The sequence below is a fragment of the Agelaius tricolor genome, unplaced genomic scaffold (assembly GCF_023055355.1).
Source record: "Agelaius tricolor isolate 1412-34295 unplaced genomic scaffold, bAgeTri1.0.p SCAF_65, whole genome shotgun sequence".
Lineage (NCBI taxonomy): Eukaryota > Metazoa > Chordata > Aves > Passeriformes > Icteridae > Agelaius > Agelaius tricolor.
Genome location: NW_027269325.1, coordinates 1,385,734 through 1,410,230, shown reverse-complemented (window position 1 = coordinate 1,410,230; position 24,497 = coordinate 1,385,734). Strand labels below are relative to the sequence as shown.

The window sequence follows — 24,497 nt, the reverse complement described above, 5'->3', positions numbered from 1 at the left end:
CTCTATGATCTAACTAAAAATGCCTCATTGTCTGATAAATTTAGTAGAATTTTGCAAAGTCAACAGTCCACAGATTTTCATTTCTTGTTTAGTGGCTATTCTGCAGGAAAGCTTTTACAGACTAATCAGTTTGGATGTAATTAAATCTAGCCATTTTGGTATTAGAACAAAACCATATGACTGCACAGCCTTTTAAAGCATATTTTAAAATAAATTTTCAAATCAACAGTCTGAATAGGACTCAGAATAAAAACTCTACCACACTTCAACTCCATTGGAAGATTCCCTTGTCACCCTGTGAATCAACTCTGCATTCAGAAGATTAAAAGTCCCAATTATGGTGGTATTTTTTGGTATGGTTAGGAATTGGGGAAGGGTCTTCTTCCTTCTCAACTCCATGCTGCAGTGCCTTTGGGATGTGGCCTGCTGGCCGTTGTTTGTGCAGCCCTGGTATTTCTACATGAGGCAGAAAGTGCAATTGCATTTCCAGCCAAAAGCCCATGAGGAGTGGGGCAGCCGGAGCTGTGCCAGACACAGGCCAGCAGCTGTGCCGCGAGAGGGTTTTGGTTCCTGCCCGGTGCAGCTGGTGCATCTCTTCCGTGACTGCCTCCCCTTCCCAGGTGCCCCGGGATAGCAGGTGCAGGGTTCTGCAAGGGCTATGGAACAGGGTGGGGATGTCTGCTGGCAACAGAGTGCAGCGGAGAGCAAACAGCCCAGGATGTTCCTGGAGTGTGTGACAGAGAACTTGTGACACAGCTGGTGACTGAGCCAGTGAGGGAAGGCACTGCTGGACCTGCTGTTGTGAAGAGAGAAGGGCTGGTGGGTGACAGGAGGGTTGGAGGCGGCCTTGGGCTCAGTGCTCACAAAATGCTTGTGTTTGATTCCCAGAGAAGGAAGGAGAGACGTTGGGGAAGTGTTTACCTGCAACAAATGGTGAATTTGTTAAGCTTTAACAGGCGGTGCTGAGTCATACCTTCCCTCACACCAGTGGTTAATGTGTGCAAGTGGATATCTTAGCCTTGAGAATAAAGACAGTGGGCCTACTGAGGAGGTAGCTGCAATGCATTCAAGGAGAAGAAGGCTCTTAACCATGGAAGGAGAATTTGAGGAATGGGATGTTCACCACATGACCAGCAGAGACCCTCAAGAGACCTCTACTCTAAATGTCAGTAATTTTGGGGAAGTGATTTAAACATGTCAAATACTTTGTGAGAATGTTTAGCCTGTGAGTTTGAGCAAAGTAATGAATAAAAGTAATGAAAGGAATGTCTTAGTTCCATGGATACACACACGTGGGTGTGCATGTTTCAGGGAAGTGATTCCCCACGCACCCAGCACTGAAATAAAGTAATGCCTCTTTTCTCACACTGAGCTGGCAGTGTGGATCGGGCCCTGCTCGGTAACTTTCATTTTGGTCATTTCTATTGAAGCATAAAGAATGGTTGAAATGAGATCTTTTCCAGCTGTTTCCATCTTGTTTACCTTTTGGGGGACCAAGGTTCTGTGCTGCAGGTGAGCTGGGTGTGTGCAGAGCAGTGCAGCCCCAGAAACCCCTTGGTTTGCCCAAAGGTTGCCATGCCTTGCTCCCAGGTGTGCCCAGCTCTGGCAGGAGAAGGAGCCCGCAGCGCAGTGGGCACCGTGCCCTGCCCAGCCGGGGCTCTCTGGCACAGAGCAGCAGCAGCGCCAGCGCCGTTCAGCTGCTCCTGCCTTGGCTTCCCTGGGACACAGGAGCCTCTGGAAATCAGCACCGCCAGCCGCGTTCCCAGCTTGGAGCAGCTGCTGCTGGCGGGCAGATGCTGCCAGTTCCACTGCTGCCAAAGGGGAAGAAAGGCAGAGCAGGGGAAGAGATGTACATACACAGCAGCCCTGGGAACATCCAATAAACATGCAGATATATGGGGTGATTGGTTAGGAATTACTTCAGCTGCTATGCCAATAGTGCTTTCTCTCCTGGTTCTGTACAATGCTTTGGGCCATTTTCTTGGTCTGGTTTCCTTTGCTTGGGTCCCATCTGAATGCTCACTTGGGGTACAGGCTGTAGGTGCTTGGGGCACTCTTGGAGTTCCTCTTGGATCCCTTGAACAACAGGGTTTGGCCCATGGGGGGAGTTTGTGCTGCTTTGTGTCAGAGGAGAACTTCCGAGGCCATTTTGTGTTTGCTGTAGGGGAGGTTGGTTACTGCTTTGCATAAATTCACAGACTAACATGCTTTGTGATGCTTTGCTTTGTCATACTTTGCTTTGTGATATCAGGGCATGGTTGCCACATCGTCGTGGTGACATCAGAAGGTTGCCTTGTTGCACGGAAGGCCTCAGTGCCAGAGCAGCCCTAGGGCTTGCTGAGATCAGGAGCATCCTCCTGATTGTGGCCTTTGTCAGTGTGTAGCTGCACACTGACAGGAGTCTTGGCTTTTGTAGTGTTGGGGTAAACTTGAACAACAGTGCTACAATGATTGAGCAACTCGCTGCTGCAGTTTGCACCATGTATGGCACTGTTTATTCCGCCTATTTCATGACTAGCCTGGCAAGTAAGTAGAGGTTTCAACTCTATTTAGGTTAGGGTGTAAGCTAACCTGGCTTTTGCATGTCTTCCTGCTCTTTCTTAGTGGCTGGGTTGATTTTGAAAGAGAAAGAGCATTAGGATGCCAGTGGTTTGGTAAAGCTCCTGTCAGGGCGTTCAGCTAAAAAGGGGGTGCCTGTAGCCACAGGGGCAGCATTTGCAAGGGAACCTGCAGGGCTTCCGTTCCCTCCAGGGAGAGTCTGTGGCAGCAGAGTCTGTCATTTCCTCAGTTTGCTGGATCAAGCAGGACAACTTCCAAAATGCAGACTGGGAGGCCTTCTCAGAAGGCCTTCTAAAGACTTTGTAGTTCTCCCCAGAACTGAGGGAAAGCTTCTTTTATTCTAAATTTTGTAATGAAAGGATTTGACTGTCTATTTTGACCCTTGACTGAGTGCTAAAATAGTGATTCCCTTTGCAGTGAAGTGCAAACTCTAAAGCCATGAGTGTCTGCTCCTGAGCCCTGGAGCTGCTGCTGTGCTGTTTCACAGTAGAACTGCCACAGCTCAGGGGGATTTTGGGGAAGCTTTTCTGGGTGACTGTTTTCAGCAACTTAATGGGAATTAGTGCATGCAACTTCTGTTTTTTAAAAAAGTACCTGAAAGACAAGAGAACAAGAGCTGCTTTATCTGTTGAACAGAACAGAAGCATTGAGTGTTGAAGAACAATTTGCGTTTTCTTGATCACGTTTGTATTCATTTACTGGCTAAACAGGCCGAAGTGTAGGCACAACCAAGATTATTGTCCTGATCTCTTGCTGGCTGTGTGAAAGAAGTATGTCACGTGGAGGGATGTTGATAAAGAAAAATACTCTCTGTTTGGGTTGACTTCTTCTCTTCTGTGGGATTCAGCAGCCCAGGCAGTTTTCTCACAGCCCTTGTTCATTTTCCCTTGCCCACTCCAGATCACATGATCCGTGTATTCAGAGGTGCTGATCCTGAGGTGAGTGAGAAAGGAACATTTCATGTTCCTGGTGTTTAAGAATTGTAGAGCAAGCTGTGAGCTTGGCCTGTGGCAGCAGAGTGTAGAGGGCCAGCTGGGTAGGCTGAAAGAAAATCCATTTCCATGTCTGCAGCAGCAATAACAAAGGCATTGCTGGCTTTTTCCTGATTTTCCATTTCAGAACTTTCAAGGAATGAAAAGCTCATTTTGCAGAGAGAATGTTGCTTCTTGATAGTAGCCAGGGCATAATGTCTAATTCAGAACTATTAGCAATTCTGTTGAATTAGCCCATTTAAATTCAGTCACAGTGACTTAGAATCCCATTGTTCTCAAAGTTTCTGATTTGTCCTTAGTACAGCTGGTTGTAGAAATAGAGCTGAATAGAATAAAGTGCTGAATAGAAATAAGGTTATAAATTATAGGTAACTTTCTGTCCCTCACACTGCTGTCTGTCCACAGATCACAGAACCAACAGCAGTCTCTCCTCTGGCTCCCTCTGCTCATGGAAAGGAGGCCAAAGAGGAGGCAAATGAGGTGGATGAGCGCCAGCCTCCAGCTGTGGTCACACCACAGCCTGACCATTCTGAGCCAGTAAGTGCCAGTTGTGTGTGCTGCTGTCTTTGGTGCAAGGCAGAGCTGCAAGTTTCTGACCAGCCGGCACTTGCTGTGGCTGGCTGAGGATGCTGAGTGCTGGAGTCCTGCCAGGACCTGGTGATTGCCCCCAGCCTGTGACAGCTGGACAATGGGCTTTGATCTGTCATGCTTAGGCAGCAGCTTCCTGGCATTTGGACAGGGGCCAGCCTGGAGCATGGATGCTCCCTGATCCCAGAGCAGGGAGCATGTCAAAGACACTGTGCTCAGCCTTGTCAGATACACAGGGGACACTGTGGCGTGGAGGGACCTGTCCCCCTGCACAGACTGGCCAAGTAGCTGCAGGCACAAAAAAATGCTGATCTGACCACACAAGCTCTTTGTGGTGCTTTGTCCCCACAAACTTCTTGGGTGTGCTTACTTGGGACTATTTCAGAGACACGCTGGGGATGTAGAGCTGCTGCTTGAAGTCAGGGATTTTGGTGCCTTTGTTGTCAGGTTGCTCTTCTGCCTCTTCAGGCAGAGCAGCCAGTAGCAGAGCAGATAGGTGCTCTGAGTCTGCCTGTTTCTTGGTCTTTGATAAGCTGCAAGGAGATGACTGTGTTGTCCATGAAGCTGGGGGGGGCATTCTTGTCTAGTGTGGCAAAAGAAACAAAGTGAGTAGTTCTGAACCCTTCTTCTGAGGCAAAAACCAGACATTGCATGTGTCTGTTGATACCTTCTATTGTGTAGTTTGCTTTGAAAACTGCATTGGAGCCTAGAGTGGGAGCAAAGCTGCAAGTCCTTGACTGCTGTCTTGTAATGCTAAAACCAGGATGTACACCTTGCAATGATGCCTGCTGTATCTGAAGTGAAATGGGCACCTTTGTGGCTGGGGAGCTGCGTGGGCCAAAAGGACGCAGGGCTGGCGGCCTTGAGCCGCTGAAGATGAGGCAGCGTGTGGCCAGGGGGCCAAGAAGGGCCAGGGCACGGTGGCCGTGTCAGCAGCAGGGGGGCAGCAGGAGCAGGGCAGCGAGCGTGGCCTGTGCTGGGCAGCGCTGCGGCCACCGCTGCAGTGCTGGGTGCAGCTGTGGGCCCTGGGAAGCAGAAAGTCCTTGAGGGGCTGCAGCGCGTGCACAGAAGGACAGGGGAGCTGGGCAAGGGGGTGCAGCACAAGGCCAGCGAGGAGGTGCTGAGGGAGCTTTAGCCTGGACAATGGGGGCTCATGAGGGACCTTCAGGCAGACTTCCATAGATCCCTGCCTTAGATCCAGAGATCCAATGCTCAGCACAAGGGCTGTTTCCCTGCCAAACATCCCTTCACTGCATCCAAGTGCTTTAGACACTGGAGTAGGTAACACTTTCATATTTTGTTTATTTGTTTGTTTGTTTGCTAGAAGGAGAAGCCTTGTGTAATTTCTCCTTCTCCAGGGAGCAAGGGAGCTTTTTCTCAATCTTTCCTGCCCTTTTCCAGCACTGGCGGAAACACATCACTTTCAGGTTAACGGCTCCCGTGTCTTTTGGCAGCCCAGGGAATCAGTGTGTGTTGTATTTGGGAATTGAGCAGGAAATCAATGCCCTTGCATTCCAGCTGGTGCTCAGAGATTAGAGGAGCTGGGAGGGGCTGGGCTGCATTTCTGATTCCAGCCACTTTAGCACCATCAGTGTGCTCGAGTCCAAGAGAAGAACTTGCCCGAGCACAGATGCACAAAGAGTGCAGTTCCCAGTGCAACGCTCTGGGTCTGATTGCATTCCATAAGGACCCACACGCTCCAGATTCCCCAAGAGTGTGGGTTACTGAAGCAACAGGAGAGCAAGTTCAGGATGGCTGCAGATCGGGGCACTGCTACCGAGTGTTGATGTGTGTAGCGACAGAAAGGACAGTATTGATTCAGGGTGACCCCCACGTGGTGAATAATGTGCTTCGACTCTATGATTTAGAAGGTTAAACAAATGCTTTCTTAAGCTATGTTATATCACACTAGTACTATATTAAAACTATACTAAAGAGATACTATACTAAAAAGCTACTAAAGAAAAACTTGTGACTGTCTCCAGACAGTCACGACACAGCTTTTATCTAATTGGCTAATCAAGCTAAACAACTATCACTAAAATCCAATTAACAAATCACTTTCAGTAAACAATCACTAGAACACATTCTACATGTACTAAACAACAAGAACAGCAAGAAGAGATAATAATTGTTTTCTCTTCTTCTCTAAGTTTCTCACTACCTCCCCTTAAAAAAAACCTAGGAGAGAGAATTATATCTCTCTGTGTTCAAAGAATGTAAATACCACAGTACAGTAAAGAGAGATTATAAAAGTGAGATCTGTCTGTCTATCTATTTGAATCTTCCTGGCTCTGCTCCAAAGCAGTGGAAGATGCAAAGCTCACCTAAAGGCATCCCTTCAGGAGAGGAGTAGAGACAAGTTCCATTGACTGATCCTGAGCAGGCAGAGATGTTTCCCCCTCCAGAGATGGTTGTTTTTTCCCCTCATGTTTCCCTACTCCAGCCTTTTCTGACCTGAAGCCTTCTTTTTATCCTTTAAATTTTTGCATGTCCTAAGGGAGTGGAACTATCCCATGCTGTAGTTGGGGTCTGGTGACTTTGCCCATACATGCATTACATGACACATGGTTTCCTTCGCTGGCATCCCCAGGGCTGTGTAAGTGCATTTGTTAATGGGGCCTTATGAGAAACTCTGTTACTGCTGGTCAGAATTCTCAGTTGACAAAAGAGGGAGAAGAAACACCTTGGTCCTCCTCCATTTACTCAGATGGCCATAGAGGTTCTCTGACTTCCATCAGAGATCTTTGCATGCATCCTTATCTCCTGAATGACCCCATTTTCTAACAAGAGTGTAGATGTCAGGAAGGAGGAATGCTGGTGCAGGCCTGAAGGGAATGTGAACTCCAGAAGTGTCTCTCACAAGGAGTGAGCTCACCCAGGAAGCCACCTGCAGGGCCAGGATGGAGCTGTGGGACAGGGCGGGGTGTCAGTCACCACTGAAAGACAAAGAGGACATGGCAGAAGCAGAGGGAGGCCCTCACCAGACCCTTGAGAAATGCCACACCTTCCCTGTCAGCTGCCTGAGAGGCTGTTGGAGCTTCAGCCCCAGATGGCCCCTGATTGTAGGGCCAGGGTCACTTTGGAATCTGTGCCTCCCCACGGGCAGAGAAGGACCCAGCAGAGCAGCAGCACAGTGCTTTGGGAGCGTGTGAGCCCAGCAGTCTTTGAGTCTTGGCCCACAAAGGTCGTACGGGAAGGTGAAACCCATCTTGTCTTGCTTTCTGTGCAGGTGCTTCTAGAGAAAGAGCAGGAGCAGACTGCCTTATCTGAGATGCCATGCCAGATTCAGGGAGAGCTGTTCCCTGCCCGAGAGCAGGAAGAGCAGCTCAGGCAGCAGGTGGAAGAGCCACAGGAGAATGGCCAGGTAAGCCTGACTGGCCAGGGGACAGAGGGAAGGGCAGGAAGAGGGGCATAAACCAGAGCTCCTGGGACTGAGGAGGCCAGGAAGTCCCACAGGCACTGAAAGGACAGAGCCTTGGAATCTGCAGAGACCAGCACCGGGACAGGATGGTTACAGTGGAAGCAGAGCTGGGGAGGGAAGCAGAAAGAAGGGGCTGAATAAATGTGATTTTGAGGCTAAAAGAGGGAAAAGCTGATCTTGATGGCAGCTCTCAGTCACTTGCTCTGCTTTTGTGTGTACAGAACATCAAGGCAGAGCCACAAGCAGAGCTGCCTGAAGCTCAGAGTGACATCATGGCAGCAAAGAGGAGGAATGAAGACATCCAAGAGGAGAAGAATCTCCCTATGCAGAGGGGCAATCAACAAAAACAGGTGAATGAAGGAATGGCAGCCACTCCACGCATGAAAGAGAGTCCTTTCCGTTGTTGTTTACAGAAAATTGATGAACAGGTGCAGGCACAGCTGCAGGAAACTGAGGCTAGGATCAAGGCAAGGAAGAAGAGGCTAGACGAAAAAATTAAAATCATCAAAGAGAAAATTAATCGCCTCCTTCAGGAACAAAAGGCTCTAGAAAAGCAAGTGAGTGAAACAGCAATAGCCACTGCAGTCACCCAAGGGGTGGTTTCTGCCCTCCTTGCCTTTCCAGTGCAGAGCAGCAGGGGGTGGGTGATGCCTCTGAGGCCATCCTGATGAGGCCTCTGTCAGAGCTGCTCTGAAGGGCACTTCCTGGTCTGCTGAATCTCAGCTGATGCTCTAGACAGTGGCATTACTCCCTTGGCCATTTAGCCAGCACTCATCCGAATGAGCTCCTGCTGGCTTCTTCCAGGTGACCTTGTTTCTTGAGGTGTTTTTGCAGGTGAACATGGTCACTCACGTAGATCTGGAATACGAGCTACAAGCTGTCTGTATCCCTTGTGAATCTGCTCCTGTCCTTTTCTTTACTTTCTTCCCAGTCGATGACTCCTGGCTGACGGGGACAAGCTGTAGTCTCTGACTGCTTTGTTCTGTTTGACTTGAGGTGGAAGTGTTGCCATCCTACCTGGCAGCCTGCAGAGAGTTCCAGCAAATGATGGGCAACCAAGAGCCCCGAGGCTGGCATGAGGCCCAGGAACTGAACCCTCCAGAGATGCTGCAGGATGAGCACGTCCCGAGGAAGGTGCAGAAAAAGAGAATTTCATGGCAGGAGGTAGAACATTAGAATGAGGAGCTGCAAATGTATCTGCAGACCTAGGAGGGGGAAAGGAGTCTTTGGGAGGAAGTGGAGGGGTCGTTGCTGCAGTCATCCTTTAGAACAAGAAACTGGCTATGACCTCGAGTAAAACCAGCCTTTGGTTTTGACCATTTGGTTTCACAAGTGGACATCCAAAGCAATCCAGTTGAAGAGCTCTGCATGTCGCTGACAGCAGCTTCCTAAGGGCTTGCATTTCAAATGGCAATCTCTCTTGCATTTCAGGGCAATCTCTGCCACACCTTCCTGACATAAACTCATTTCTTGTCTCAGACCTACACCGACTCTGACACTGAAGCTGCTGCAGAAGCAGCAGTGCTGTCCCAAGGAGCCTTTGCTCTCCAGCTGAAGAAGTGGAGCCTGAGCACTTGGTTCACCTCCCGTGCTGACCCAGCTGCTGCTCAGCAACAGGAGATGGCGGGTGACTCCCTGGAGCAACTGAGTACGTCTGGTATCTTTCTTATCTGAGGGACAATGTATTGTGTGCACGTGTCAGCATAGCTGTACCAAAGGGTTCTCCTCGGTTTAGTGTCACAGAAGTGCTGGCGTTGCTCCGAGGCAGCAAGAGAGAGCTCTGGGTGTTCCTGCTGCCTCTGAGGGCAGCTTAGACTGGCTGGAGTTTGCCTGGGCTTCCCTCTCTGCCAAAAGCAGAAGCAGGGATTGTTCCTGGATCAGCAGAAGGCTGTGACTGCTTGAGTCCTAGCCACTGGCAGAAGCTCTGCTGAGATCAGTCTCTAGGAGAACACATCAAGCCCTTTGTGATTCTGCAGCACAACCCAATGAATCTGCTTCTTGCCCTTAACAGCTGCCAGTGCTGTGCTCTCAGAGAAGATCTGGTAGGGTTGAGAAGAGAGCCCAGTGGATTCTGTGTCTACCATCACCTGTTGGGACAAAAAGGGCACTGATCTGCGCCTCGGTGTGGCTGATCTCAAAGCCCATCGTGTTGTGTCCTGAATGGGGGCAACAGCTTGTACAGGGCTCAGGCTCCCTCTGGCTTCTTCCAGTCAGTGCCTGTCAGTGCTCATGCTTGGGCTTTGCCAGCCTTGTTGTGGTCGCTGCCCTGCCCCTGAGGGCTGGTGGGAGTGCAGAGGCTGGAGCCTTCCTTAGCTGGGAGGGTCCCGCTGCTGCCCGGCTGCTGCAGCGCGGAGCTGCCTGAGGCAGCAGCCCCTTCTCTGGGCCGGCTGCTGCGTCGCACGGCCCGGACTCACAAGAGGGTCAGCATCTCCTCTGGGCAGCTCTCTGTGTCACAGGGTGCCTGAGGAGCACTGCTGTCCTCTGTGCCCATGCCCGCCGTGCCGAGTTGGGAAGATGGGGACGTGTGCGGTGCCGAGAGGGCGAGTGCAATGGGAGCGACTGATCCGCGCTGTCGGGGTGGAGAGAAGCGGCGTGGTTCTTCACGCGGGGCACGGGCAAGGGCGTCTTTGAGCTCAGCCTGCTCATAAAGGGTGAGGGCCCTGATGCTGAAAGCCCCGTCGGGATTGCTTCTAGCATGAGCTGCTCTGGTTTACAAATGCAGAGGCATTCTTCTGGCAAACTGCTGCAAGCTGGAAAAGATGGGAACACTTGGCAATAATTCCTCCTGTTCTGAACTTGACATCTGTTCAGAGGAATTGATTCTAGATGTCCAGGTGCATTTAATCTTAGCAAGTAGGAAACCTTTTCTAAATCTCACAGTGTTTATTCCCAAAAAAACAAAGGCACTGTTAGTTCCAGCTCTCCTTAATGTTTCTAGATGACAAACTTACTTGCCTTGGTAGGTGTTCTCTTCTGGTCTCAGTCTCTGGATGTATCTCCCTGTGCTTCCCTGTGTGTCTGCTGTCAAGAGGTCTCTCACTTCAAAGGATGCTAGAAATCAGTCTCTGTGCCAGCCACTTGTGCTGTGGACCTGCTGTTCTTTTCTTGTTGTTCCAGTTCCTGTTCCTGTTGTTGTTAGCCAGCTGTCCACAAAGGGAGGGCTCAGAGCCCCAGACACTGGGGCTGCCTTTTGTATCTCCTAGAAGCTGGGATCTCTGCTTTAAAGTGAACATCTTGCATTTTGTTTCCCTCAGGGAGAATGGCGAAGATGGAAAATCCTATTATAAAATACATTGAACTGGAAAATATTGGCAGTGGGTGAGTCCAAGCAATGTTAATTTTACAAAACTATGCATCAGGTGTTTTGCTGGTGGAATAGGTATCAAGTGTGAAGTCAGACAAGCTGCAAATGTGTTCAGGCACTGGGCTTAGATTGTCAGTGCTGATCAGAATTTCTAAGTGTGCTCAGAAGGCATTGTCAAAGACATCTCCATGCTTCCAGTGTCCTGCAGGTCTTAGGCATTTACAGCACAGATCTCCTGCGTGGGCTGGCTTTCACTGCAAGATCTAAATGGCTTCTCCTTTCTCTGCTTCTCTTTTGTTTCTAGAACTTTTGGAGATGTTTGTAAAGCACTCGACACTGCCACAGGAGGAGAGGTAAATGTCAACAGCACCTGCAGACTCTGCTGCACTCGAGGGCTTTCCCCTCTGGTGTGAGCTGTGGCTGGAGCTTTGGGCAGAGCTGTGCTGAAAAGGCACAAGAAGCACAGACTGGTGCCAGCCCGCAAAATGCATTTGGGACTTTGTCCTCCTCAGCTGCCGGAAGGAAGGCACGGAGGGCAGCGGCTCCTTTCAGAGAAGGACGCGCTCACTCGCTCTCCATTGCTGAAACAAAGGTGGTGCCTTCGAGCACCTCACTGCTCTTTGGGGCTACAGCTTCAGAGTCCTGAATTCTCATTTCTGGCTGCCAGCAAATACATCTGAAAGTTACTGGTGGTTCCTTAGCCACCTGCTGCACTTGGGAACTGCACACAGGGAGAGATCTGCAAGGCGTCCCTGAAAGCCCTAAGCCCTGCCCATAGCCCAAGATGTATCCACAGAGTTTTAAGGCATGGATTGCTTCTTCTGAGTCGCAAACAAAGCAGCAGAGAGTGTGGTCAGAGCTTTGTGGGTGATAACTGAGACACTGCTGTTACCAAGTGGTCAAGGCAAAATGTCAGTGGCCCCACGTGTCCTGTAAGTGGCTCCCAAGGGAGCAGAGAAATGGGCTGTTGGAACGTCAGTTCCTAATTACTGCAGTGCCTAATCACAAGGCAGTTTGGCACAGCTCAGCTGTGTCATTGCAAAATCACTCGCTCCATGTGTCTTGTGGTCTCGTGCCACCAACCTCTCAAGTTACTGATTTTCAATGTCATTTTAGGTGGCCATAAAGAAAATACATCTTCAAGGACTGAGGAAGAAGGAACTAAAAGTCAATGAACTCATGGTCATGAAGGTGAATAGGAATCCCAACCTGGTCAATTGTTTAGACAGGTGAGTTGTGCTTTTGTCCCATGAATGTTTGTTCACATATTGCAAACATGCAAGGTAAAATCCCACTTTGGTCACTGGCAGAAAATAGAGCTGTAATTATTGGCTAATTATAACTGCTCTTTTCATCTCCAGTGGATGGGAAGAGATTGCATTTTGTCTGCATGACTCTTCGCTGGCACATGGTATTGGAAAATTGTTCAAAAACCCGGATGAGTCGTGTCTTACTAAATCAATGATCTCTATATTCACAGCCACCACTTTGTTTTGGAGCTTGATTTTTTTCAAGTGTCTTCTTAGGTCCAGGTAAACTAACAAGGATTTCCCTTGGATTGTTGCCACTGTTTTCCATTGCTATGCATGCCAGGAAGACTAGGTGCTTTGTTCCAGAAACACCATGCGCGACAGGTTTTTTATCTGGGCTGTTACTAAACTGCACATTTTGCTTGCTGCCCATCTAAGACATCTCCTTTTTCACAGCTGTGCCTTTCTCCTTGAGACTGCACAGATGGCAAACAAAGCACAGCCAAGAGGGAATGTCTATTCCTTTATTTTGTCTTTGTCTCAAAGGGACCTGAAAAGAAGAATCAACCCGTCTTTTCCACACAGCAACCTAGCCATGTACATTCATCTCCACGCCCTTGTTTCCTTCTTTCAGCTACCTTGTGGGTGAGGAACTCTGGCTGGTTATGGAGTACATGGATGGAGGCACTCTGAGCAATGTCATCAGCAAGACCTACCTGTCTGAAGATGAGATGGCAGCCATCAGTCGGGAGGTCAGCAATCCCATCCGTGTTTCCAAGGGCTTGGGCAGGATTGTCTGGGAAACAGGGGCTCAGAGCTGGAGTGATTTCCTGTGCCAAGCTTTGTTTCTGTGTTGCTGCTATTCTATGGGCAAGTAAAAGCATCTCAAGTGAAAGGCCTGCCAGTGCCCCTGCACTCCCTGTACTCAGTGCCAGTACTCTTATCTCCTGCTGTTGTATTCTCGCTCTGTCTCTTGTATTTGTATTTGCTGTTCTCCACCTTGCCTCTCTAAATGTTTGCCTGGAGTCTGTCTTCACTGCATTCCTTGCCTGTAAAAGCAAAGGTGCTGGTGGCAGGATTTGAAATGATCAGCAAAGAAAAAAGACTCATGTCTCACAGTCCTCCGCTGAAAAGGATAGTAGTGCAGCCAAAATGCTCTTTGCTCCCGGAAAGTGACTGGTGGGATACTTCCAAGCCTGTGCTGAGGCCAGCAAGAAAATCTTTGTCATGCAGCCTCCCACCCAAAAGTGATCCGCTTCACACCAAAGGGAGGGACTTTTCCTTTCAAAACCCCTCCTTTGTCCTCTGCATGGAAAAAGCACATCCACTGCAGCAGGAGTCATCCTGGCTGGTTTGCAGGGCACAGCCTACAACAGCAGGTGCTGTTGCTCTTTCAAAAGCTGACGTGCCTTTCCTTAGAAAGGTCCTGCTCTGCAAGTGTTGGAGCAGCAAGCTCTTCCTCTCAGTGGCCATTACTGTTCTGCCATTACTCCCCATTCCCCTGGAGAGGGAATCTTTTAGATTCTTTGTTTCCTTTCTTGTGTGATGAAATCACATCACTCATTTTTGCCCTCCTGTTTCTGTTTTCTCGCTCAGTGCCTGCAAGGACTGCATTTTCTGCACTCAAACCGCGTCATCCACCAAGATGTGAAGAGCTGCAACATCCTTCTCAAAACCGACGGCTCTGTCAAGCTGGGTCAGTATATTCTTGGTCAGGTGCAGCGTTCCAGGGATGTGGGTGTGGGGCTGCTTGGAGTGACTGCCAGCTCCCCAGAAATGGTGCTGGTGGCAGTGCAGGGACCCCTGCTGCGAGCTGAAGGCACAGTTGCAACGTGCACAGAGGTATAAGGAACCACAAGCAGTCAAGAGTGGCGTTGCTCTGTGTGTGTCCCTTCCAGACAGAGGGAGCTACAATCTAAAGCTTCAGGGGCATAAAGTCCACTGCTGTGAGCAGCGTTAAGAAACCTGGGTTTTTTTGGAAACGGCCAATTTCATACTCCCTTGGCTAAAGCCCCAAGGAAATCAAGCGTGCACAGTTCTCCAGGAGATTCAACAGCACATTCTTAGCCTGAGAGTGGGGAATTCTTTTGCTTGGTTTCCTAATTGGAGCTGGCTTTCATGGTTTGTTGTTTTCTCCACAGCTGACTTTGGCCTCTTTGCTCAGCTCACCCCTGAGCAGGGCAGGTGGAGCTGCGTGGCCGGCACTCCTGGGTGGCTGGCGCCTGAAGTGGTGACAGGTCAACCATATGGCCCCAAAGTGGACATATGGTCTTTGGGAATCGTGGGCATCGAAATGGTGGAACGAGAAGTTCCTCACTGGAATGCAACTCCTGTCTTGGTAAGGTGCAAATACTCACTGATCCCACTGTCTTTCTCACCTGTCCCATGTTCTGTGTGCCATTGGACAAAATCCCATTGCCATCTGCTGGAACCACTTCCACCAAGGTCTCCTTCTAAAAATGCCCCTGCAACACATCAGCATCTGCTGTAGCTTTGGTTGTATCAGAAAGGGAAGTGGCAGTTCAGAAACCTAACCAGTTCAGAAACCTGCCATTTTGGCCTCCAGCCATGCCTGACATTTCTCACTTGTTTTTTGAACAATGTTGGAACTCTGTTTCTGAAGGACAAGAATTTTTCAGTGGAGAGGGTAGACATGTGATAAATATCCTGAGAAATGGAGGTTAGACCTTCCCAGTTTCAATTTTATAGAAAACATAAGAAAAAAAGGAAAAAGAAAAGTAAACAAAAAAGAAAAAGAGAAAAAACCTACTACCAAAGCAATGCCCAAGCAGTTCTGCTTGCTTTCTCATTTTTGAAACACAGCTCTTCTCTTCCATTCTGTAGCATCTTTTCCAAATGCTGTGGGTCTTCGAAACTTTCAGGCTTTCAAGTCATCTGTACATGGTTCAGTCATGTGTGTGGGTGGCCTGGATAAGTTTAGGATGTGTTTTTCTCCGACTGCAGTTAGAATTGTTTGCCAAACCCTTGGCTGTTTCTTGGTACTTTAACAAGTTGATGAGCTTGCAGGCAGGTGCCTGGGCTGGGATCCAACGTGGGCAGTTGACACCGGTGCTGTGTTTCTTTACCACAGGAGCAGGGCCATCCCTGGCCTGCACAGTTCTAATGACAGGGAGGACTCCAGCTCCCCACCATGGCCAGTGGCTGAGCTCAGCTGAGAGTCAGGATAAAACCCTCTTTGTCACCTCTGGTGATGTGGGAAAAGGAAAGAAAGCCGCATAAATTATTTGTACACAAGGGGAGTGCATTGCCATTTCTGGATTTGAAATTCTCCTTTGGGTTAAAGAGGATAATAGCAAAGTCTCTTTGGTCACCATCTATTTCAGTGCCACAAGCACAGAGTTATCGTTACAGTGGTGGGCATTTTTATGGAGACTCCAAGGCCTCTTGCCATTCATATTTTTGTCTATTTGAGATGGATTCTGCAAGTTGAGGTTTGGAACTTGGAACTTGGAACTTGATAGTTCCAAGTTGGTGTCCTATGTTTCTAAATACCATCTTGCAAAAGCAGAATGAGCTCTGTCCCTCTGACTTGTCAGCATGTTAGAGCTTGGTTCCACACGAACCACACTGGATAACGATCAGCCAATGTCTTGCCAATCTACACTGTAATTCCTTGGCCTGAGGAGTATCAGAAAGACCTGCTGAGCTCCATGGACACTGTCAGCTGCATGGAAGTGAGCATCCTTGGCCTTGCTGAAGAAACTGGAGCTCAGCTTAGGTTAGATGCTCTTGAGCAGGAGAAAGGCTGGGATCGTCAGGTGTTTCCAGAGGCCTGCGTGCCCAGAGGGACTGAGCTCTGGGGAGCAGCTGGATGTTTCTGCACATCATGGAAAGGGATTGCCAGACAGCTCAAGCCTCACCACAGGCAAACACTCCCCAGCTCTTCTCAGGCAACATTTGCTTTGGGTTTCAAGTTGTTCCCACTTGTCTGTCTGTGAAGATGCCCCTAAAACCACAAGGCAAGCCTCTCAGAACTGGTGTTACATTTCCAGAAATGAAGAAAAGAAGCCCAAACACAAGAAAGTTGCTAAGGCACCGGTTTTTAGAGAGGAACTTACCCCACTGTGCAGTTTCTTCTCACTGGGAAACATGCTTCAAACTGGGGCATGAGGGTGTAAAGGCCACAGAGTCTCTTCTGCTTCTTGTGCAGTGCTGCTGAAACACTCAGTGATCGTGTTTCTCTCCTAGCCCAAGCCATATTCTGCACGTCACCAAGCCAGAGCCTGGTGATGTGGAGAGCCTGCCAAAACCTCCCATTTGTTTCCTGGCACTTTCTGGGATGGGCCTACCATTAATGCATTGACTTGAGTAGCCAAATGAGTAGAGGGTGACCGTAGGGATGGAACCTCTCCTTCTGATTTGACGAAAAGTTTTTCTTTTCCATGTAAGGAAAGCAGAAATTTTCAGGCTGCTGAGAGACAGAGCTGCAGGTGGCTCCTGTGTGTCCAAGCAGGTGTTTTCATCCCAGTACATTTGTGCATGCATCTTAATGTGTCTGTGTTGAAGATGAGATTCCAAATGTTTGTTTCCTTACCTGAGGAGCACCTGGTGGATTTCCTTTCTTTCCTTCCAATTCCCATTGTTTTCAAGAACAAAACAAAAAGCTTGATTAGTTTTGTTTTATGGCAGCTGCTCTTAAGGGACCAAGAAGCACTGCAGAGATACTTTTCCATGTACTAACCCTTGGATATAGTAGAGTTAGTATAGCAAAGTCCTTCTTCCAAAAAGCCTCTCAAGCTGGTATGAATCTTCAGGGAAGGAAATGTGCTTGTGGTGATGTAGTTCCCACTAACTAGGTCAGTCAATGAAATCAGCTGCCAAGGCAAGATCTGTGGGATGTTGGAAAAGCTGTGGCTGCATCGGAGTTTGGGTTTTTGGTTGGTAAAGGAAAGTCATCTCTGGGTCTCTGCCAGGGCAGAAACTGCCACTGCAGAGTGGAGCTTAATCAATGGGACCCAGGAGAGCAGTTACAGATAGGAAAGAAGCAGGTGTAGCCTGGTGTCTCCTTTTTCCCCAGCCTCAACTCCTGATAGCCACAGGAGGAAGACAAAAGCTGCAGCAGCCCAACCTATTCTCATCTTGCCTGCGTGACTTCCTGAGCTGCTGCCTGCAGAGAGACGAGGCGCGGCGCTGGTCTGCCAAGGAGCTCCTGCAGGTAAAATGTGAAGGGGCTGCAGGTGAAACAGGGTCTGAGGGACGGGCTCCTCCTCCACTCAAGTCCAAGGCATCAGATGAGCCCCCTTCCTCCTCACCTCCACTCTTGGTGCTCTTCAAATGAAAACAGTGAGGAATCCTAGACTGGGCTGGGCTGGCAGGGCCCTGTAAAGGTCCTGTGGTGCAAGTGTCCTGCAATGAGCAGGGACATCTTTAAAGAGATCAGGTTGCTCAGAGCCCTTTGCCACCGGAGCCGGAATGGTTGCAGGGATGGGGCACCTACAAGCTCTTGGGGCAAGCTGTGCCAGGGTGGCACCATGCTCCGAGTAAACAAGTTCTTCCTTAGACCTACTCTGATTAGATGCCCTTTGTGTTTAAAAATATTTGTCCATATCCTATTGTAACCGACCCTGTTAAAGATGTCCCCCACTTTCTTCAAAGCTACTCTGAAGTCTTGGAAAGTGGCAATAAAGTCTCCCTGGGGCCTATTCTTCACAAAACTGAATAACTCCACCTCTTCTCCGCATTTCCTGAGCAGAGAGGTGCTCTGTCCTCTGACTGTTTCTGTTGCCCTCTTTTCTAATTTGGTGGAGTGTTCAGTTTTATCCAATGGCAAAAGAATTGAAGCAGAGCAATGCAGGGTACAGAGACATGAAATGGTGGTGGAGGAACCCAAGGAAGCCAGTCCCAGCTGAGCAGTCAGAGATTTGGCTGTGGCAGGAGGGGCTGTGGGGGCTCACTGTGAGCCTCTGAGGGGCCCTGGTTTGTGCCCCCCAGCCCAGCCTTGGAGGTTTCTGGCACGCAAACAGGGACAGCTGGGAGGGACTTGTCCCAGCCCCATCTGCTGCCTGGCACGCTCAAGCAGACGGGAACTGCGCCAGGGTTACTGCCAGGTTGTGTGGCAGAGAGGGAACTGCAGGACCCAGTGCCACTGGGCTGGCCCTGCTGGGAAGGAAGGTGCCATCCAGCACACGAGGGGCAGGGCATGGAAAGACAGACATTGCTTTCTGTCCCTGTGGGAATTAGCACAGTGCCTGTCTTTCAAAGACAGGGACCTATGTGAGTCATTGGAGTTTCCTGAAAGGAAGATAACTCAGGGACAGAAAGCACCATTTCTAGAGCACTGGCAGGGCAAAGATCCCAACAAGATAAAGAAACCTGAATAAATGGATGAGCGGGATTCTGGGCCAGGTTTGCCTGTGATGGCAGGGTCCTGCACATGACTGCTGGGTAGCAGATGGTGCCATTGCTCCTCTTTCTGGGTCTTTTTAGGACCCAGAGCAATCCCAATTGAGCCTGTGAAGCCCTGAGCTTGGAAAGTAATGGTTCACTCTTCACTGTTCTTTGTCTTTTTGTTGTTTGTTTTTTGTTTGTTTGTTTGTTTGTTTTAATTTGTTTGTTTTCTTTTTTTGTTTTTGTATTTGTTTTTGGGTTTTGGGGTTTTTTTGTGAACAGCATCCATTTGTAACATCAGCTGAGGCTGCATCCACCCTGAGACCACTCATCATCTCAATGAAGAGGAGGATGGAGAAGCAAACAGTGCTATAATCATATCAGGACCATTTTCTCCATAGCCATCTTAGAGTAGGATTTAGAGTAGGACTGTAGAGTAGGATTTAGAGTAGGAGTATGTGGAGAAAAGACAAAAGACTGCACAATTCAATGTGAATCAAGGACAAGCCATTTATTGTGCTTCTAAACATAGTTTATAATTAGTTCCTATCCTATAGGTTTCTATAGACATGCATTGTTTGGTTGGTTGCTGCACTTTGTCCAGCATCTCTTGACTGGTAGCTCTATTTTGTCCTGAGGCAAGCACGCATCTTTTCCTTAATCTAATTGGTAGATGCTGTAAGGGTCATTTTATTTGGGTTGCTACCCCTTTGTCTGTCAGCAACTCTTCTGCTTCACCTTTTTATCCACAAAGTTGAATGCAGCTTTATTAAAAACCTGACCTAGTTCTAGAAGGTTAGTTAGTTTAGTTAGCTCCAGAGGTTAGGCTGGTTCATTTAGTGCCTGTCCATTTTTCTGCAAATACCACCCTACAGGATTATAGAGTAGGATTGTAAAGAAATAAAGTTTCTGAAACTTTACCTCATCTGGAAGAATCCTTTCTTTCTCACCCTGTGAACAAGTGAGCATTTCCTTCTGAGTTGTCAGCTGTCTATTAAAGGTGCAAATGGCTTCTTTGATGTTGTGAAAAGTACATATTACAGGATAGGCTCTTCACAGATATTAAAATGAACATATATATATATATATAAAAAAATTAATATACTATATGTGTTATGTTATCTTAGTCAGTAGTACTGTATTTTTTTAAGTAGTGTGGTATGTTGCGGTGTGATGTCATGGTTTGCCTCAGATACCCCAGGTTCCTCCCTGATAATTCCCTGCCAGGTGTGTCAATCATCCCTCCTTTCCACACCCTGACCCCTGCTGAGCGCTGTCTGTCAATCCTGGCATTCCAGAAGGGCGGCGAGTGATTGGCAGAATTCAAAAGATGCCCTCCCCTCCTGGAAGGACATTGGGCCATCCAGGTGTCCTCTGTCCCTTGAGACTTCCCCGCCCCGTACCTGGCTGGTGGTCCCCCGTGTTCCTTCCCTCGCCCTCTCCCCCGGGTAAAAGGGCGAGCAAACCATGCGGTTGGGAGTTCTCCTGGAGCCGTTGATGGATTCAGAGGCCTGTGGGCCAGGAATAAAGCTCTGGATCGAAACCCTCCATCAGAACCAACTCCTTTCCTTCACCTCGCCTTAAAGCTTCTCCACCAAAGGTAAACCTGAACTCCTGCATGCCTGGACTTGCCTCCAAGTGCCCAGCTGCAGCATCCAGCCAGCCAAAAGTGTCTCTGGGGTAAAATTCCACAGTTGCTGCTATTTGGTCAAGCAGCAAAGGCCAGACAAGCTCATGTACGTCCCGTCCGGCTATATTCACAGAATCACAGAATTTCTAGGTTGGAAGAGACCTTCAAGATCATCGAGTCCAACCCATGTTCTAACACCTCAACTAGATCATGGCACCAAGTCCACATCCAGTCTTTTTTTAAACACATCGAGGGATGGTGACTCCACCACCTCCCTCTGTGGATGATTCCAGTATTTGATCACTCTTTCTGTGAAAAACTTCCTCCTTAATTCTAGCCTGTATCTCCCTTGGTGCAGCTTGAGACTGTGTCCTCTTGTTCTGTCTGTTGTTGCCCGGAGAAAGAGACCGACCCCCAGCTCACCACAGTCACCCTTCAGGACGCTGAAGAGAGTGATAAGGTCACCTCTGAGTCTCCTTTTCTCCAGGCTGAACAACCCCAGCTCCCTCAGTCGTTCTTCATACGGCTTGTGTTCCAAGCCCCTCAGCAGCCTCGTTGCTCTCCTTTGGACACGCTCAAGCATCTCAACGTCCCTCCTAAACTGAGGGGCCCAGAACTGGACGCAATACTCAAGGTGTGGCCTCACCAGTGCCGAGTACAGGGGAAGAATGACCTCCCTGCTCCTGCTGGCCACACTATTCCTGATACTAGCCAGGATGCCATTGGCCTTCTTGGCCACCAGGGCACACTGCTGGCTCATGTTCAGCCGACTGTCAACCAGCACGCCCAGGTCCCTTTCCTCCTGAGCACTGTCCAGCCACACCATCCCCAGCCTATAATGTTGCAGGGGGTTATTGTGGCCAAAGTGCAGGACTCGGACTTTTTGAACTTCATCCCATTGGATTCTGTCCATCCATCCAACCATTCCAAGTCCCTCTGCAAAGCCCTCCGTCCCTCTGACAGATCGACACATGCTCCCAGCTTAGTGTCATCTGCAAATTTGCTAATGAATGACTCTAAGCCCTCATCCATGTCATCAATAAAAATATTAAACAGAACTGGCCCCAGCACAGAGCCCTGAGGGACACCACTGGTGACTGGCCGCCAGCTGGATGCAGCACCATTCACCACCACTCTCTGGGCCCGGCCATCCAGCCAGTTCCTAACCCAGCAAAGAGTGCTCCTGTCCAAGCCATGGGCTGCCAGCTTGTCTAGGAGTATGCTGTGGGAGACAGTGCCAAAGCCTTGCTGAAATCCAAATAAACAACATCTACTGCCTTCCCTGCATCCACTAGGCGGGTTACCTGGTCATAAAAGGTGACCAGGTTGGTCAAACATCACCTACCCCTCCTAAAGCCATGCTGACTGGGTCTGATACCCTGGCCATGCTGTAAATTCTGTGTGATGGCACTTAATATAAACTGTTCCATTATCTTGCCAGGTACTGAGGTCAGGCTGACTGGTCTATAATTACCAGGATCCTCCTCTGCACCCTTGTTGTGAATGGGTGTCACATTGGGCAGCTTCCAGTCATCCGGAACCTCACCAGTGAGCCAGGACTGTTGGTAAATGATGGAGACTGGCTTGGCAAGCTCATTTGCCAGCTCTCTCATTACCCTGGGCTGGATCCCGTCTGGTCCCATAGATTTATGAACATCCAAGCATTTCAGTGGTTCTTTGACTGCCTCTTCTTGGATAATGGGGGGACCATTCTGCTCCCTGACACCATCAACCATTCCAGGCGGGCCGGTGTCTTGAGGGCAAGTCATCTTCCCACTAAAAACTGAGGCAAAGTAGGCATTAAGCACTTCTGCCTTCTCCTCATCTGCAGATGCTAAGTTCCCTCCCTTGTCCAATAAAGAACAAAGGCTGGTCTTACCCTTCCTTCTAGCATTAAGGTATTTGTAAAAACAGTTTTTATTATCCTTTACAGAAGTTGCCATTCTAAGTTCAAAATGAGCTTTGGCCTCCCTATTTTATTTTCTGCATGCTCCAGCAGCCTTCTTGAATACTTCCTTAGAGACTTGACCCTCCTTCCAATGCTGATACATCCTCTTTTTATTCCTAAGTACCTCCAAATAAAAAAATATTGGTAATTATTTCAGTGGTAAATATAGTTTTAGGTTATAACATTATGTAAAATAGAAGCTATGTGATGTAAGATACTTTTTTAACTAGCTCAAGAAAGGGATGGAATAATCAAGAAATTCTTTGCCCAGAGATAACAGCAACAGGAGACCTAAAGCCCCAAGAGAAGAATTCTTGCGTCCTTATTGGAAAAGACCAACTTTCTTCCACCTCCTTCGCGACTTTGAGGAGCCAACTGGATTAAGGGAGAGAACTTGACAATAACCAGAGAACACCCTTTGTTTGAAAAGAATTTATGCATCATGGATGAGATATATGAATATGCAACAGGCTATTGCTTTTAAGAGCTAATCCTTTGTTAGCCTGCGTGCTTTCGGGGCATAATTGCCCAGGAGGCACCAGGACTGTCTGTATGTCTTTGTTTTTATTGTCCTTTACTGTTCTAACTCTGATTGTCCGAATTCTTATTACTCTAACTTTTGTTACTATCTTAATAACCATTTTATTGCTATTAAACTTTTAAAATTTTAAAACAAGTGATTGGTGTTTTTTGCAGTGTGCTTTGAAAGTTGGGAAGACTCTTCATTCATCATCTCCAGAGCACACTGCCCTTGGCCAGCACACTGGCCCATTTTGGTTCATGTGTGACCCTTCTAGTTGAGGCAGAAAGGACAATGGCATTTGAAGACAAAACCAAAGGAAGAATGAGGCAGCCCAAACATCTTGTGCAGATGCAGGCCTTCAGCTGTGACTGGAGAGCATTGGGGTTCCTGCCACTTGGATTTGTATCCCTAGGTGCAATGTCTTTGGCGGGAGGAGAGCCTTGCTCAAGTGAGAAAGCAGAAAGATCAGAGAGGGTGCTCGGGAAGGTCTCCTGTGGTGCGGAGCTGTCAGCGCCTGTGAGGTGAGAGCGGGCCCGGCCTTGCCCGGGGTGGAGCCCCAGCAGAGCCCCGGCAGAGGCCGGAGCAGCCTGAGCCCCAGCAGAGGCCGGCTGGAAGGAGGCCCTTGGAGCTGCAAGAGGCAGAGCCGGGCCCTGGGTGCCTGTTCCTGGGAGCGGGCGAATCCTCCGCTCTCAGAGCCCAGGTGGCAGCTGGCTGCTCCCGAGGGGAAGCGCAGCCGTGCTGGGCACAGCCCAGCCTGGAGGCATTGGCCGTCCGGAGTGTGCCCAGGAGCAGGGAAAGGCCAAGGGCAGCCGAGGGCCGCTGGGCTGGCTGAGGATTCCTCCTCTCCTGCCGGCTGCCCTGCAACTCCTGGCAAAGGTCAGCAGTGTGTGCAGCACTCTGGGCACCGGGGCAGGGAGCCGGGCTGCTCGGCAGGCTGGAGCACAGGGCAGCCTCCTTCAGGCCCGGCACTTGTGCCAGGGGAAGCGAGGCCAGCGTGAGGCAGGGACAGCTTGGCAGGGCACATCTGCAGGAGCCAGCGCCTCACGCAGCTCTGGCAGGAAGCGCCTGCAATCCTGCAGTTCTGCACTGAGCCAGAGCAAAGGGCTGAGATGCACAGTGTTTGGCAGAAATATTCAGGCCCCCCAAGCCAGCCTGCTTTGTGCTCTCTGGTGCACAGCAAGCGCTGTGCAATGCAGCTCTGAGCTGCTGGGAGAGAGGCAGTCAGGGATGTGCCTGAGGTGAGTCAAGGGGTTAGCTGAGAATGTAATTAGGGTAATTGAAAAGTGCAGATGAGTCAAGGGGCCAGCTGGAAATAGAATTGGGATAGTAGAAAATTGCATATTTTAGTTAAGATTTTAAAATGAGGTAAGAAGCTAAGTTAGTAATACAGCTAGCAGAAATCACGCACCTTAGTTGAAGAGTACCAAATATATTAGGAACATAAAGCTTGGAGTGACAGGGATAGAGGAAGCAATTGTGAAGGAGCAGAGACCATAGAAATACCTTGCCTTGAGAATAATTGAACAGTTAGAAGAGGCTTGGACCATGACCAGCAGGTCAAAAGGTCTTGCCAACTGGCCATGGGAGAAGAGTTCACCATGAGGAAGACAGCTTTCTTCCTCCCATACAACCACTCCCTCATTTCAAAATCCCACCAACCCAGTTAAGGGAGTACAATTGCGCAGCTGTAATAGATATTCAGCTGATAAAAATATGAAGCAGGCAGGTAATAATTATGTATTATGGGTCCTTAGAAACCTAATGTAAAACCTTTTCTGTAGAAATAGAGAGCAGGAGTCTGCAACTCCTTGCACGTGTCTTTGGAAACATGTTCACATGTATCCAGCACTGCAATAAATACCCTTCTTTTCTACTATAATTAGTTGAAGAGTCATCTGTCCGTGCTTCAAGAGTTATGCTGGAGTAGTGAA

The 24,497-nt window shown here is 49.0% G+C and overlaps 1 pseudogene; it reads left to right on the top strand.

The window, feature by feature from the left end:
- The first annotated feature begins 2,204 nt into the window (after nt 1–2,204).
- LOC139605363 (serine/threonine-protein kinase PAK 3-like) lies at nt 2,205–19,357 on the top strand (annotated as a pseudogene).
- The last annotated feature ends 5,140 nt before the right edge of the window (nt 19,358–24,497 follow it).